The sequence below is a fragment of the Ascaphus truei genome, chromosome 1, assembly GCF_040206685.1.
Source record: "Ascaphus truei isolate aAscTru1 chromosome 1, aAscTru1.hap1, whole genome shotgun sequence".
Classification (NCBI taxonomy): Eukaryota; Metazoa; Chordata; class Amphibia; order Anura; family Ascaphidae; genus Ascaphus; species Ascaphus truei.
The window spans coordinates 194,541,905-194,559,813 of NC_134483.1; the positions used below are offsets into that span (position 1 = coordinate 194,541,905).

A 17,909-nucleotide genomic window follows, 5' to 3' on the forward strand; every position below is an offset into this window, starting at 1 on the left:
GGATGATGAGTCGACTCCACTGAAGGAAGAAAGTAACCTCCCAAAGGTGACTGACAAAGGGAACGTCCAAAAGATAATAAACAATCGGACGGTTCTCCCGCGAGCAATGGCACGACTAAGACGTACAGTTGTTCCTCTCCGCAGAATACCAAGTGGCAAAGCAGCCAGATGCCACGGCTGGCATAGCCGCAAAAGATTGTGCCCTGCAGGTGAAGCCACAGTGGCAAAAAGACTGTCATCTAACACGTCAAAAAAGGGACAGTCGCAGAGACATTTCACAAAGGGATTTACAAGGACAAAAGAGACTGTTCTTCGTCATGTCCAGGGAGAAAACAACCTCCTGACGGCAGTTAACAAAGAGACACAAAGGAGTGTCATCAAAATACGTGGAGACGTTCTCGTGCAAGAGAAACGTTCCGATGTCCTAGGGTTTACAGCGTTTCAGACAACAAGGGACGGTAACAAACAAGTACCATCGATGGAAGATGGAGAATTCGAGAAGTTAATGGATAAGGAGATCTTCAAGGACAGATCGGGCAGTTGGGTGACTCCGCTACCATTCCATTCACCAAGAAGACGCCTCCCAAACAACGATGAACATGCCATCTCTAGGCTCACTTTGCTCCGTTGCGACCTACTAAGGAAACCGGAGACCAAACATAACTTTGTGGCCTTCATCCAGAAGACATTCCTTAGCGGCCACGCAAAGCCAGCACCTTCACTGATGGAAGGCGAAGAACGCTGGTATCTCCAATCAGCTGGGGTTTACCACCCCCAGGAACCCGATCAAATCCAGGTAGTGTTCAGCTCCAGCGCTCAGCACCAGGGAGTCTCCCTGAACGACGCCCTCTTCACTGGACCAGACTTGACAACCAGTCTTCCAGGAGTGTTGATCCGCTTCTGCAAGGAGCCAAAAGCCATCTCCTTCTGCCAAACACCAGGTGATAGAGTGACAGGCTACCACGACAGGCATACCAACAAGGGGATGCACTCTGTAGGTGAAACTACAGAGACAAAAGGACTGTTCTTGCATAAGTTTGAAAAGAAACAGGACCAGAGACTTTTGCAAAAGACACTGTGGTGCACCCAGCTAACCTGGACCGGTGCATCGTCTTGGCATCCTTTGCCGAAGAACCTTGGCCAAGGGACTTTGAAGCCAGTGATACCGGCCGGTATCACATCGTTGTGTGGACATGGACTTTTGCATTGTTTTGTGAATACGATGTTATGTATTGTCATTATACATTGCACATATGATCCACATATTTTGTTATATAGTGGTATCTCCAGATACCAGACGGGGAGTGTCCTGGAACTAGATTCCACATTTCTCTGTCTCTCTTTGCAGCTCATGGGATTCATATCTCCCTAGTTTAGCCGCCTGTTATTTTCCCTGTCCTAGCAGCTAGCTGCATGTGAAAAGGCAACATTATTGTTACATGTTGTTTACACAGCCCTAGTCAAGTACCTTTCACCCTGTGATTTTTCCTCAATAAAACTAAGAAAGACAAAAGGACCCAGCTCAGAATCTATGTTGGTACTAAAAAGCATATGAAAAAGCCTGTGCTGTTGAAAAGTCCTGGTAATTGACAAAAGAATACTCAGCTGTAGACATGTATGTATGTATGTCTTTATTTGTATAGCGCCATAAATGTACATAGCGCTTCACAGTAGTAATACATGTCATATAAATAACAAATATAAATAACAGATCATGGGAATAAGTGCTTCAGACATACTGTAAAAGTAACATTAAGGAAGGAGTCCCTGCTCCGAGGAGCTTACAATCTAATTGGTAGGTAGGGAGAACGTACAGAGACAGTAGGAGGGAATACTAGTAAGTGCGTCTGCAGAGGGCCAAGCTTTATGTATCATGTGTCCATGATTATCCAGTGCTACTCATATGCTTCTTTAAGCAGATGTGTCTTAAGGTGGGTCTTAAAGGTGGATAGCGAGGGGGCTAGTCGGGTATTGAGGGGAAGGGCATTCCAGAAGTGTAGGGCAGAAAGTGAGAAAGGTTTAAGGCGGGAGAGAGCTTTAGATACAAAGGGGGTAGAAAGAAAACATCCTTGAGAAGAACGCAAGAGTCGTGATGGTGCATAGCGAGAAATTAGGGCTGAGATGTAAGGAGGGGCAGAAGAATGTAAAGCTTTAAAACTGAGCAGTAGAATTGAGTGTGAGATACGCGATTTAATCGGAAGACATCCATGTTTCAGTCTTTATAGAGCACAGGGGAGGAGTAATTCCATCTAGAGTCTCAATGAGAAGTCAAATGTCCAGGAAATACACCAAAAAAATAATCACTAGCAACATAAGTCAGGGGGGGGTCCTGCCATCAGGGACACTCAACGCGTTTCGCCCTTAAGGTGGGCTTCATCCCGGAGTGATCAGTGGTTAGTGGAAGAGTGCAGATATATATGCTAAAACAGATAAGTACCGGCGCTGCCTCCCAAGGATTTCTGCCAATAGCTGAAGCACACGAGGGAGGTGACGTCTGTCTGTTGTTAAGGACAGGATTGAATATGCATAGTAAGGTGCTGGGAAGAGCCTGCTTCTGGCTGACGGCAACTGATTGGTAGCACATGCGCTGTTGGCTAGAGGGCGGTATCGTAGCCACCAAACAGCAAAAGATGACGTCATCAGCCTTGCAGTATGACAGCTCCTCCATGTATAAGCATTTGCGCTCTGCAGCCCCATTCAGCCCAAAGACTCTAAATAGAAAAGGCTGGAGACATGGCAATATATTAGTAATGTTACCAAAATAGTGGCTAAATCCTGCATAAACAAAACAAAACCAGACAGAAAATAAGTAACACACATATAGGGGGCTATGCACTAAGCAGTGATAAGTTGTTTTAAGAGCGCAAAGTGCATTTGGAACGTGAAGTTCCGCCAAGCGCTATGCACTAAGCCGCGCAAACAGGCACTTTGCTCTCTAAAACGGGCTTTTTCTTGAAATTTTTTCAAAGTCCAACTTTGATCGTACGATCAGCTGTTTGCGCTGAATCCTGCCCTTCTGCGGGATTCACTAAGCAACGCAAACTGATCGTACGTGAAAGTTGCGCTGAATAAAGCTCACCAGCTAAAGGCAGGTGATAAAAAAAGCTGGACTTAGAAAAAATTCTTTGTTTACCTTTTTGCAGGCGCAAAACCAATACAACAGGCCGGCCGGTGTCCCCGGCTGAGGTCCCCGAGGGAGGCTGGGGGTCGCGCGGGTGTCCCCGGCTGACCCCGCGGCCGTCCCAGAGTCCCCGCGGGAGTCCCGGGGTACCCGCGGGCCTGCGGTACCAATGTTGTGCCAACAAAAATACTATGCTTGACTTCTTAGAAGAGACGGACTACATTACCCTTTCATCAAATCAGAGTGGTTATGTCAAATTCCTTTGGAAAAAGAATACAGACCCAAAACCAGTTTCGCCACTCCTATGGGCCTGTTTCAATTTGTGAACATAATGTTTGGGTTACACGCGGCACTAACAACTTTCGATAAGAGACCATTAGTTGGTCAAACATATGCCTCTGATATAGGCATAGGGGCAGTGTTGTCTCAGGACTCTGACGGGTTAAAACAACCTATTCCCTTCTTGAGCCGTAAATTATTTCCGTGGAAGGTTAAATATGCAACCATTGAGAATGCGGCATTGGCACTAAAATGGGCAATTGAAGCATTGAGGTATTACCTAGCCGGGTCCACTTTGTGCTGGTAACTGACCATGCTACCGTGAAGTGGTTGAACAAAATGAAGGACTCAACTTCAGGTTGACCAGATGGTATCTGTCCCTCCAACCATTCTCTTGCGAGATACAGCACAGGTCGGGCAAAGAGAAATAAAGCCATAGACCTGTAAGGGGAGGGTTGGCATGACTTAAGGCCAAGGGGACCCTCCCCTAAGGGTCCTTGAGGTCAGGCTAGGGGATGGGGGTTAAGAAAGGGTACTTTAGGTAGTGGGAGGGATCCTACCATCCTCTTCTACAATCTGCTGAAACAAAGATCCACCCATCTGCCTTGTCTTTAGGCATGAAGGATGGCGGCTTTTTGAGGAAGGATTGGGATTGTTTTTGTTATTCATCACAGCTTGGGAATGTTTTGGGCAGGAGTAATATTTACTCTGGGAGGGGGAACTCAGTCAGTATTGGTTCCTAGAGGGAGGTCTCAGACTTCGTAAATTGATATTTGGGGAAGGCGGTACCATTCTAAGTTTCGGCGGCCGGAATGGTGGTGACCTTCCATATGGTAATTTGATACTGTTCTCGGCTTGGCCGGCCAGAATGGTGGTGACCTTCGCATGGGGGCTCTGTGCCATTTGGCCTAAAGTGCTGAATGGCTTAATGAGCATGAGCTGAGAGTATTCTTTGAGCTTTAGTAGATGTTAGCGGAGCAATATGGCTAGGTCTCTAGTTGGGGATAAATGTTATATTTATCATGTTATTATAAATAAAGCGGTGACCGTTATTTTCTCCCATGTGTTTATTGGGAATGGGAGAGGGGACCAGATCGAGGCATGGGTAAGTCATGTCAATGTTCATTTTATGTTGTGAGAGACCAGTTAGGAGAGAAAAGGTTTAAAAGGCAGCAGCGTCCAGTCCACAGGGTTGCTGTTCCTAGACTCCTTAGGGACACTGGGCCTGATGTACAGTATTATGTTTGTATATATGGACTTTACTTGCCAGAGCTGAGAAAAGAGCTGTATTTTGAGTTGCTGAACTTTGACTAAATAAAAGCCTACGTTTACTTTTCCAAATGCAAGTCTCCTGTGGTTACGTCTGTGTGCATCACCTACAGGCAGCAACATATCCACAGTGCAGTAACATGTGTGGGTAAGAACAAGAACAAAACATAAAATAATGAAGTACTAGGTCCCTGCTGCTGTCCATATAAAATTCAGCCTGTAAATACACAATTAACCAGACAGCCTTCAAACTAATTAAGACAAAGAGTGAGGAGATATAACACCATTATTGATGTATTAAATGTTAACCAAATGTGGAAAAGTGAGCTCAAAAATATATATTGCTCCTATGTAAAAAATATAAGAATAATACATAATAGATAACACAAAAAAACAAAAAAACACACAAAAGGGTGTAAAAGCCGCCCATCCACAACCACCATAAAAATACACAGAAAGTATCATCACAAATTTCAAAAGTCAATGCAGTAAATCCACTATATTAGGCGTTTTGCAGCTTTAAAAAAAGAGGGCCTTTAATCTCCCACAGTAACCTGCAAGGCAGAAAAACAGCCTTCAATAGTGTACATTAATAAAGTTTAATTCCATTCCTTTAAATAATGCCAAAAAAGGCATGTACTGTACTGTAAAATCTACTGCTGATCCTCGCTGTCACAAAAGAACCCTTAGTTCTAGGTTTTTGCGGTTTGTTCTCTGCTCAGACTGTCCGCTCGGCGTCTGTCAGCTAGGAGATTTTGGCTTGGTATGGCTGCTCTGCCCTCCTGCTTGTCGTATTTGTCGGCCTCTCGGCCTAGCAACCCTGTGTGTTTAGTCACAGCTTGGATGATGTGTGGGGGTTGTGTCAAGTAGATGCGGTGTTCCAATAGCAACCCTAAGGGTTAATCCCCTGATTGTGCGGGAATAGTCCAGCGAAATGCGTACGGTTGCTATAGGAATGGAGCATCTACCCCCCAGATGTCACCCAAGCTGCGAATTACCCACACATATGTCCTTAAGGCTTTTTGTTCACTATAAAAGTCAATAACAATTCATTTTTAAAATTCTTGTTCATTTTTAAGAAGCCATGTGACGAGTCCAAACCAAATGATAATCATCATGCAGGATTGATGATTTTCCTTTATCTCTTCCCTTTTTATGAATAATTCTCACATTTGTATATCATGGCTAAACAATTGCACTGTATTTACCTTGTATTTTTTGTCTAAACCAAGATGCTCAAAGATACAGGGCATATAGTATATGGAACAGATTGCTTAACTTGTCTCGAGTTGTCAATTGTACCTTCCAAAACATGGACAAAAGATAGTGTTACCAGCACTGGCCACTTCAAATGGTGAAAAAAAATAAAGGTTTTTTTTTTATCCTTAGGATGATAAAGATCACATTTTGATATTCAACCTTTCAGTGCTGTGTCTATTTCATAGGAGTCTGCTGGTGTGTTTATCCTATGAGCTGTCTGACACGTGCACTAGTCATATAGTGGCTGGATGGATAATTGGAGTGCCTGTTATCAAGTATATATGTGTATATATATTGATAAAATTAAAAATAGCCCAGGAATGTACCTCACTGGTCAAGTGTTTGATGTCCTTAATTGATTGTTATAATCTATTGATAGGACCAATGAGCTGTTTGATCACAGTGCCCGGGTTAGAGGTTTGTATGGTAGCAAAAAGTACTCAATTAGTAGGGCGGTCGCTTTATCTCAATAGTCTGTGTGAACCTTCTATGAGCAATAATAGTGTTTGGCAGACATGCATGCTGATGTGTTAGTTAGGATTCGTTCGCCGCTGCAAGGGAAGTGTAACAAATACAGTGGCAACAGTTAAGTCATAGAGATAAAGCCAGAACCTTCTCTAAACTAGTGAGGTACATTCCTGGGCTATTTTTAATGTTATCACTGTGGATGGCTACTCTCATTTAGTTAGCTATATACAGAGTAACTATCTCCTTATAAAAGTGTTGACACTCTTTTTGAGTCCTGTGATTTAAACAGGACTATGCTAGCACTGTGACTACAACAGGGTTATGCAATGCACAAGTAAACACCATATAATTTATTTTCCATTTTATTTCATTTTTAACTAATTTTTAACTATGTCCTCAAAATGCCTTCCTTTTAAAAATTTATATTAAATAAAGCTATTTTAAGTAATTCCAATTTTCAACTTTTTCTTGCTGTGCACCAGGAAGGGGATTTTTTTTTCTGAGTACCCCTGAGTACTTTAACATTTACATATCCTCTTCCCCGGTAGCACGCATTACCTTTTGTCCATTGTAATGAAGAATAATTTATTTGGTTTTGAGCGAGGTGTCTTTCCATATTATCTTCTGAATTATCATTGCACTTATTACAGCATTTTGCAGTGCTGCTTCCCAGTAGGTAGCCAGGCTGAGGTTTGAATGATAGCTGGTGTTCAACCTTCCGGGATTCTTAGAACCTTCTGCCGTCACGCCTTCTTCCTTAAGGGCTCGGTCAGATAGGCTGCTGCGGCAGCTTGCTAGCATTCGCGCCCACGCCGCTCGCTCTTGCAGCACAGCGATCTGTGCTCAAACTGCAGGAGGCAGATCGCGGCGTTTGGGGATGTGGCGGGGGCGTGGAACGATCGCGTCACGGAGCTGGTACACCTTTATTGGCTGAACCAGCTCACGTCACGCAACTGTAGCCCCAAATGACAATTTGGGTTGTGCCGGCAAAATGTCGCAGCGACAAATCTGCACTTTGCCGCCGGTGGAGTATTCAATTTGAAAACTCCCACCGCACAACCCGAATTTGTGACGACCTGCACGTGCACGTTTGCTTACGCACGCCGCATCGCCTTCTGTCTGAGCTCAGCCTTATGCTATCAATCCCAGCAACACGTCGTCCTCCAGAGAATGGGGGCCATCACTTTTCTCTATCTTTCATACTTGGGGGTTGAGGTCTTCCCTACAATACCGTCCTCAACTGTACAGTAGTATATTGGTAAGCACCTTTCCCACTTTAGATGGATATGCTGTTCAAACTTGCTGGAAGTCACAGAAAAGAGAAGCAAACAAAAGCATATGACATCACAAGGGTCAACTGATTTTCAAATATTTACAAATCAGGGACCCCAGACTGATAGCACTCACTCTTGCTAAAAAATAAAATAATGTCCCATGTATTCTCAGAAGAAATATATGCTGATTTCTAAAACCCCATATGGCTGACAATAGAGACAACTTGCTGTGGTAACATGGCAATAGTCTGCTGCAAGCCAACGAAAACTCAAGCAACATGAAAAGTGATATTTTTTTGGAATTGGTAAGGGGCATTTGGTGAGTTCAGTTAAACCAGCTGGAGAAACTAAATATGTGTACATATGGGTATAGAGGTGTGTATTAGCGAATCTAGTGTTTGCATTGATCACATCTGGACACAGCATTATGTGTTGCACACACCTAGTGATTGCTATAATATAGTGCTAATGGTTTATTGTGCTGACATTTGAATGGATTTCAGGCACCAGTAAAAAGTAATTCAGGCTTGTTTTGCAGGTTAATTATTTTATTCTATATTCATTCTTTCTTGCAAACAAACTCAATGTTTTTTTTGTATCTTGCCTTAAGTTATTTACACTCGGAATGCTGACACAGCAGCTCACATTGTTACAGCAGGCAGCAGCACCCTTGTGATTTGGTACTGCATGTTCCAGTGCTAAAAGAAGGGAAATGAGTAGACAAAGTTCCCACGTGTTCTGAAGGAAAAACTATGCTGTTGCACTTCTGCTAAGCCTACAAATAATAATCTTTCCCCTTCTTCGGTAACTTCCCAGTGTCAGCTAAGTTGGTCATTTTTGATTTGTCATGAGTTTCAGCTACACCTGTGCAATCAGCCTTGTGGTCATGCTAAATGTAATGTTACAAAGCAAAGTCACCATGCAGACATCAAACACATGTTTATTGTAATGTAATAAGATTGTAATGTTTTCACAAGTTTTAAGCACTGCTCGGGATTTTCATGTTTCTCTTTCCTCACCTGACCCAGGAGTTGCTCTATGGTCCCCTGACATTCGAGGACCCCCAGGATCCTTAGCTGACGGGCTGTACTTGCTTACTTGCCAGTTTCCACTGGCTCAGCACTATCTTTGGTGACCAATAGAAATCTGAATTATCACCAGGGGCTATTGGTGAACCCCCCCCGCCTCTGCCCCCCAGCCCAGTTTGCAGTTTTTCTAGGAAACTAAAACTCGATTTTACCGTTGGGGACCACAGATCAGTTCTGAGGGACTCCCAGTTAAAGTTAGTACAGGCAGTCCTTGGTTATCCCACGGAATCCATTCTGGAAGTAGCGTTGGATAGTGAAACCGTTGTAAAGTGAGTCCCATGTTAATCAGTGGCGGTGAGCGTTGGATAACACATTCAGGCGTCAGATAATGCATTCCAGTGTCGAAAAACGGCCCATAGGGATGCATTGTAAAGTGTTTTATATGCCATTCGTTGTAAAGTGAAACGTTGGATAATGAGGACTACCTGTAAAGAAATATTTTGAATGGGTTGCTGCTTTAAACTAAACAAGCATGATCTCTGCTCCTTTTCATTTTGATTTCACTGAGAAATAAAACAAAAATAAACAGTGTTTCCAACATATCTGGCTTTGTAGACTGTTTGCAGGAGATTCTTTTCTACCACTCATGTCAAAACTCTGGCAGGTCTTCCTGTCCATCTGCACCAGCGTTTCCCAGATTGTGGGTCGCGACCCGCACCGGGCACGAAAGCAAAATGCCGGTTCGCCAAAAAAAACTCTCGAAAACCTAGGTGTTTCGTTCTTGGGTTTTTGTTTTTTCACGAAACTCTAAAATACGAGTAAATAACGTTGAATCGGGACTATTAAATAAATAATTCAATTAATCGAGATGAACGACGCGCTCCGTCCACGTCCGCGCCATTTCGTAGTCTCGTTGTTCGCTGCAAAGTAGCCCAACCAATGGCGAGGCAGCGCGGCGGCGGGAGAGACACGCGACTTGCGATCTGGTTGCCAGTTGAAGCTCCGTAGTAGTACATTCAGTCAGTTTCATTGGGAAACATTCGGAGGTGCGTTGACGTGGGAGACTGTAGGATCCGGGTATCGCGAGAACATGCAACACCCGGAAGTCACGCAGTCGCGTTGTGGTGTCAGTGTGTCCCAGCACGCGGGAAAGACGCTCACTATCCCAAGAACCGAGTCTAGACCCTTGTTCAACTGGTTACGCAAATGGAGCTGTGATCTTTTCATTTACTGGACTTCATGTTCTCTACATGTAAGATACTGCTTGCATTTTTGTAAGAGTAAAGGCTTTTTTATTGTAATATATGAAAACTGTATGGACATTCATATCTGTTTTATTTTACATATAGGCGATAAATTTTTTAGTGGGTCACGAAGGAGAAGTATAAAAATAACCAAGCCACGGAATTTTTTGGGGGGGAAAAACTGATCTACAATAACCTGCAATACCTTCTGCCACCCAAAGTAAGCGGAATCATCAACCATGCCACATACATTTGAGGCCATGTACCATTCTCATATCGTGACTCGGAAAATGGCTACTGTGAGTTGCTGTCTCAACTATACCATTAGGCTGCGCTTATAGTGCCGGCGATGCGACGTCGCCCGAAAACAAATGTATTGCCGCCGTCGCATGCGCTTATAGTAAGCGCGATGTGACGGGAGCACGGCAGCGATGCCAAATTTGGAAGCTGGTCATATTTGATTTTTCAGAGGCTGTCGCCACATGTGACAGCCTCTGAACCAATCAATGACCTGGTCGCCTTTGACGTCGCCGCTAAGCGAATTACAACTTTCGCTAGCGGCGACGGGTGATGCGTCGCCGTCGCGCGCACTATAAGTGCGGCCTTAGAAGCATGCATACCTCATCACTGTGCTCCTACCATAATTGCCATGGTACATACCTTTCATTTGGCCCACCACAGGTGCCAAATCACATAATGCAGCCTACACACATAATGCATTTATTGCACAACTACTGTGCCCATAAAAACACCAGTCATTCTAATCCCGTCTCTAGTGAATTGTACAACTTTGCATTTCAGTCTGTTTTTCCTGGTCTTTTTCTCTGCTTTTGGGCCTGTCCTCTTGGTGGGGCTGCTCTGTTTTGTTCTGCCCCTTTGCTCATATTACATTGAAGCCCTCTTTTATCTGACATTGCATATCACAGTAACACATTAGTATCATTTGGTATTCACCCCACCCCTGGAACAGTGATGGCGTTGCCAATGTTTTCTTTCCTAACTATAACATATTGTTTAATGCTTGGATTGAAAAAGTGAGCAATCCGTTTCTCCCATGTTGACTGTTTTTTTATCTGAACGTCATGTCCTTGTGGCATTAACAAATGCCTACTAATATGTTCCTTTGACGCTTTATAACCTGATGCAACAAACAGTGGTGGAATAACACAGCTTTCAAAAATAAAAGGATGCACACAAATCAACAAAGTGGTTAAAACATAGAAAAACACTGTTGCATAAAAGAAACGCACAAAGGGCAGATTCAGCACACACTACTGAACCTTTCTTGCAAATGACTTCTCATAGCTTTTTTTTCTTCTATTATGAGTAAACTAGGTCAGAAGCATTTCTGCTGAACAAATGATGCATTTAACTTCAAGGGATAACCTTATGTTATCTTTCACTGGACAGTGGTGGTTGGTGTTATATCTGTACTTTGTCCATTTGTTGGGGTTAATAACATTGCGTCTTGATTAGTCTCACAAGCATACATACTGTACATTGCTAGTCCTGAGTTAAAAAAAAAAAAACACCATGGGGTAATACATAATGGGGAGTTGTCAGTAAATGATTTTCTTAGGAACAAAAACATGAAACATTAAGCAATCTCTGTGCGAACCAAAGAACATTCTTCATGCTACAAATCACAAATTAATTCAATCAAATAAAAAATAGATACTCCCTTTTGTGGGGTTTGGGAACTCTATGTTACAAAAGTAGGTTTTCCTGTTCTCTCAGCAGCAGACTTTGTATTTCTACATAAGACATTTACAGCAATGCACCACAGTTAGATATCCCACCGCTTGGCTATTCTTTTTGCTGGCCGTTAACATGTTTTTGTTTTCTGTGTCACTGGCATCTAATAGGCGAAGAATAGATATTATTCAGCGAGCATGGGGGAATAGGAAGGGAAATGCTTGCATGATGTTATTGTATGATCAGTTCACCAGGGTTCAGTCTTATGAGGAAAAGGAGCAGCTGGTGTAACTGCCAGTGGAGAGTAAAAAAGAAAATCTAAGTGTGTTGTATTCTACTCTTCCAGTGGAACAGGTGGCAATGTACTGGTTTTAAAGGTTGAAATCTGTTTTTCCTTTAACAAACTGACCTTTACACCCACCCCACTAGTTATCCAAATATCTAGGGACCTAAGAATGGGATAACAAACAGGGGAAGGTAAAGGCTGAGATTTCTGCAGAACAGGTAAGGTAATTACGTTGGAGTATGAGCAGTATTTCAGACGGGATCACGTCAAATACGACTGGACAGAGAGTAGCTGGTAGAGCTGCATCTTTAAAGAAAAAAAATATTAAGAATAGTCTAAAAGCAAAAAAATACATAATATATTTGAGATTTTTTTTTCTTTTGAATTGTTGGTTATGTAGCTGACAAACAGTATTTTAAACGGTAAATAATTCATTATTTGGTCTCCAATTAGTCTTATCGTGAAAAATAAAAAGTCAGTAAGGTCATGTGTTATATTCAGAGCATTGTGTGACATTTATTGCCAACAGGGAAATCCCTAATCTCTAAAAACAGTCAACTCATGATGAGTCTTCCCATTACTTATTTAAAGGACAAAGAGTATTGTAGGTGGTAATATGCTACGCTGTGCAGGTCCTTCTGTCAGGGTCCTACTGTATGGGAACATCTCCACGGTCTAGAAATGCATTACCGTTCTCCCTCACATTCTCATATGGGGATTAGCTACCCTTGCATCTAGTATAGAAAGTAATAATTGCATACATGCACTTCAAGTATAGTGAATGCTACGTAGCACAATTTAAGATTCTACAAATCATTTTTGATAGGCCCATTCATGCTGTCAATAGAGTTTCCTACAGTACATGTCCTCTTTCTGTGCTTAGCACATCTTGACTGGATTTAAAATGGTTGCTGATTCCTCCCACTGAAATAAGAAGGACTTTATTGGCATGAGATTACATTGTTTATTTTATGGCTTTGAATAGCATTAGAAAAAAATACATGGTTGTATCTTTTTATTTTACATTTTTGCAAAAACAAAATTGGTCTGAACCATTAAGAAATGTTACAGTAGATAAGACTCTTTGAAGTGTAATTCATTCTAATCACTAACATTCATGCCAACACATATACATCTACAGGCATATGAGGTATCATCATTTGGAGGACACATTCGCCGTAGTTGGCCTCGTCATGGATCTAGGTTGGGAGGATCAGTTAATCATTTGAAGTTCTTTATTCCTCAATTAAGAGAACAAACATCCCTCATAATGTCATCCTCATTCTTTATTATTGATAATTTCCTAAGTTCCTAAACTGACATCTACAAAATCTTGATAATACTATCTTGCCTCCATACACACATCACACACACACACACACACACACACACACACACACACACACACACACACACACACACACACACACACACACACACACACACACAGGGCCGCCAACAGAAATCGTGGGGCCCAGGACAAACATTTTAAGCAGCCCCCCCCCTTGTCGGCGGTATTGCGAGCTGCCCCACCACCTCCCATTTCACACCTCACGAGCCCCCTCTCTCCCCCCCCTCTTCCCATGTATTTCTCTCCATTCCATCTCACCCCCTCCCATTCTCCCACCTCGTAGGTATTTCTCTCCCCTGCGTCTCACTCTTACTCCCTCTTTTCCTCACTCACCCCCTCTCTCCTCTCCCTCCGTCAATTACCCCACGCTCACTCATTCCCTCCCCCCTCAAACAATTCCTGTAAGGAATCCACACCTCAGTTTACTGCTTACCTTGCCTTACAGACCTGTGCAGTCCTGTAACACTCCCTCTGGTATCTACTGCAGCTGTGCAAGCTATCACTGCAACCTAGCCTTGTACTCACTCATTGGAGCAGTGCCTTCACACCCTCCTCCGGGGATTGGCCCGCTGGCCTTTAAGTACTGCATCCCCACAATCCTTCTCTGCCGAGCATAACCCTTCCTGGTTTTCACAAGTGTTCTGCCACAAGCCCTATGGCTTGGCTCTGTTGTGTTCTAATCTCTCTAGTTCTATTCCCTAGTTCATGCAGAGTTCTGTTCCTGTCTCCTGTGCTGAAGCAGAGTACTCTCCTTGTTGACTTCAGCTCCCTGTTTCCTGAGACCGGCTGCTAGTCTCACGCAGCGGTCAGTTCCATGTCTTCTGTGCTGAAGCGGAGGTTTCCCCAGTGTTGTCTTCAGCTCCCTGGCTTATGGGGCCTGCTGCTCATTCTCTATTGCAGAGGCCATGTCCTGGTTCCTGAGCTGAAGCGGAGGATTCTCCAGCCCGCTCAGGACTCTTGCTCTGAAGCACTGATCTACCACTGCTGCCAGGCGGTGTGCCCACTCCGGTCTACCTATCTCTTCCTGTGACCAGTACCATGGGCCATGGTCGCCGCACGCGCAGAGTCCACTCCCGCGCTCACGCTCCTAAGCTGAAGCGGGAAACTCCTGACTACCTGGTGCCGAACTCCTGCTTGAACAACGTTTACCCTGATGTCTCCAGTCCTGACCCTGGCTTGTCCACTGACGATGCTGTCTTCTCCAGTCCTGATCTTGCTACGTACAACTACGAACTGCGCAATTCGGATCAGCCTGCGCAGTCTAAGGTTGGTGCTTTTACAACCCCACGTCAGCCACGCGGTCCGACCCAGGTTTGTGGCGAGCACAACCGTGACAATACCAAAATAATTCCCACCCCCAACGTGAAAATCTTCCCACCCGCAAATACATACAAAAAAATCCCCCCCATGCATACAAAAAAACCCACCTACCCAATACATATATATAAAAAAATACATATAACCCCCCCATAAATACACACACACACACACACACACACACACACACACACACACACACACACACACACACACACACACACACACACACACACACACCATATAAAAAAAACAACCCTCCCAATACATATAAAAAATACCCCAACCCATATAAAAATACCTCCAAGCCCCCAATACATATAAAAATTCCCCCATGCCCCCCAAATACATATACAAATACTCCCCATGCCCCCAAATACATATAAAAATTCCCCCAAGCACCCCAATACATATAAAAAGAACCCCACTTCCCCAATACATATAAAAAGACCCCCACTCCCCCAATACATATAAAACGACCCCCACTCTCCCCAAATACATATAAAAGACCCCCACTCTCCCCAAATATATATAAAGACCCCCACCCCCCAATACATATAAAAAGACCCCCACTCCCCCCAATACATATATAAAAAAGTAGACATACCTAGGGGATGGTCGGGACCGGTGGCTGCAGGGTCCGGCGGCCGGTGGGGGTGTCTGCGGAGCCGCCTGGCTGGGGAGGGCGCTGTGGGGAAGGATCCTAGTAGGGCCTGGGACTGACGGGTGGGGAAAGATGCCGGGTGGTAGGGCCTGGATGGGGGAGCCGAGGGGATGCCGGTAGGGGCATGGGGATGGTGGGGAGAGGGGCTCTGAGAAGCGTGGCTAGGGAGAGTGCGGGTAAAGGCCCGGCCGCCTTGTCCCCTACTGCAGGGGGAGGCAAGGGGCTGAGGAGCGTGGCTGGGGAGAGCGCGGGTTAAGGCCCGGCCGCCCGGGCCACTACTGCAGGGGGAGTTGAGGGGATGCCGGAGGGGGGGGGGGGGCTGTGGACGGTGGGAGTGCCTAGGAGCATGGCTGGCAACTTGGGGAGAGCGCGGGTTAAGGCCTGGCCGCCCGGGCCCCTACTGCAGGGGGAGCAAAAATTACGGCATTTTTTTTCCTGGACACTTTTTTTGACACGGGCCCAGCGGTGGCCATTGACGGCTGGGACCCTGAGTCACCGGGCTCAGGATGCCAACCCTGGAAGACCCCCCCCCCTGTTGGAGGCCCTGCACACACACACATCCTTAAAAAAACTCTTACACTATATAAAAGCCCTTTCACACACTAACAGAGATCCATGTCAATACCTAAAACAAAACAGTATAAAGTGTGAAGTTAATAGCAGATGTTGGGCACAATATGTTCTGTTTTAGATGTTAATTATAGCTGTCTTCAAATTCTAGTTTAGTTTGTTTCATTCTAGAGACTATGTACTATATATTCACTGAATGAACACAATGAGACAATTATGCCACTTATTTTTCCTTCAACTATATCTTAAAAGTGGTTAAAGTTCCACTATTGTCTTTCAGGTATCTGTGCCAAAATGTGTGCACTACATTTTTGTTCTTCTGGCAGAACGTTGTGTTACTTAACTTAAAATTTCACTTGCTTTACCATCATATTATAATTTCATCATAGAATTTGAGTGTATGTTTGCTATCCCATGAAGGGATCAGATAATGTATTTGCATATGTTAAGGTCACAAATCTGGAATAGGCTGCAAGGAACAAACCCTTTTGACTTTATGCGAGTGACTGCTTGGCTGCTGTTCAACACTTGCATTTTTTTTTTTTTTTAAATCCTGCATGGACTTCTGCCAAACAGGCTCCAGGCTAAACTCAGACAGAGTTCACAAAGTATTCCTGTGAAATCAACTGACAACAGTACAGTACATTTCAGCCTAAGACTTCTTAGGTACTAGTATAAAGTACTCATAAACAGGACTGAACAAGAGCTCAGGAGAAAAACAGCACCTTATATCTTAACAGTTAACTGAAAACTAAAGTGACATTTTGTTGGGGAAGAATAAATGTTTCTGTCTGATAATTTCTGTCTCTACAACCATGTTGATGTGCTATGATGTGTTGTTTTGAATAGTTAAAGGGATCCCGTGCAGAAAGAGAGAGGGATTGATATCCAGGGGGCAGAGCTGGAGGGACACACGAGGAGATGATATTGGCTAGGAACAACTATGGAAATTGCACAACACACCTTGTTGATTGGTGCTCTTCTTGGAATATTGATCAAAACATAGTCTGCTGACCAAGTGGGAAAAATAAGTTTATGTTCCTTTCTTTGGTGTCCCCTCAATTTGTTTTCTGCATTCTATTGGCAGATTTCTGCGGATCTATTTTCTAATCTGCTTCATATCTATAAATTGCATGTTTAAATCATGCACATTTATCTCAGAAGTTGAAAGGAAGTGTATTGCTATTGTGTTTTTCGGTTTCATGTATGTAAGATTATATTGCAGTAGCACATGTAAATATTATGTATGACCTTACAAAAAATTGTATATGTCTACGTTGTGTATATTGACGTAGTCAAAATATGGATTTTGGGTCATGTTTTAGATAATTGTTTTCTGCTCTTGTGGGTGAGTAACCATAAAAAAGCATAGTTACATCTGCATAAAATATGAGCTTATTTCTTGTTTCTTAAATGTCATGCTGACCCTTAGCCATAGGCACTAAAACCATCCTGTGCAGTTATGCAGTCGCCAAACAGAATCAAAATAAGAGCAACATAAGTGATGCAATGAAACTAAGAGACACACAAAATGCCTTTCTGCATCAATTTTACAGCAAAATGGCTAAGAGATGGAGCTGATTTATGGTAGCAAGTGTAGGTAAGGAAATAGAATTATAACTGAAGATCATAAGATGACATGCTCATCACAGAATCAACATCCTAAATCAGTTTCTATGACACTAAACAAGTTAGAAGTGGATTATCTAAATTCTTATGGGGTCAAATGGAGATGTTTGCTATATTGTGGAGAGAAAGTCCTGAAGCCACGAGCACAAGGGAAGCGTTGCTGCGGGTACGAATGACCTGTAGCCAGGCAAAAAAGAAGTATGTTAAAGGAGACATTTTTTATTGATCAGATGTGGTTGGAGAAGTGTAATGACTGGAGATTTGAGGAGAAGTGTTTAGTGTCTCTGGATCAGAGCAGTGGTAACTCCCTCCCACCCTTAGAATAAAGGATTCCAGGTTAGGTAGGAAGTAGTAAAGTAGAATGTGGTACAGTAAAGCTTTTATGCAATGAGGAGCCTATTGCAAGTGTAGCCCTGCTTTGGGAGCTACTAGTTAGTGTGAGAGGTTAACATCC

At 43.6% G+C, this 17,909-nt stretch overlaps 1 long non-coding RNA gene across 1 annotated transcript; it reads right to left on the reverse strand.

Annotated features, from left to right (window-relative positions):
* Positions 1 to 11,674: 11,674 nt before the first annotated feature.
* LOC142470003 (uncharacterized) lies at positions 11,675 to 15,700 on the reverse strand. The gene is made up of 3 exons (XR_012789147.1): positions 15,200 to 15,700; positions 12,156 to 12,230; positions 11,675 to 11,801 (listed from the first exon to the last, which is right to left on the reverse strand). It is a non-coding gene; the product is annotated as an uncharacterized LOC142470003 (long non-coding RNA).
* Between the last annotated feature and the right edge of the window lie 2,209 nt (positions 15,701 to 17,909).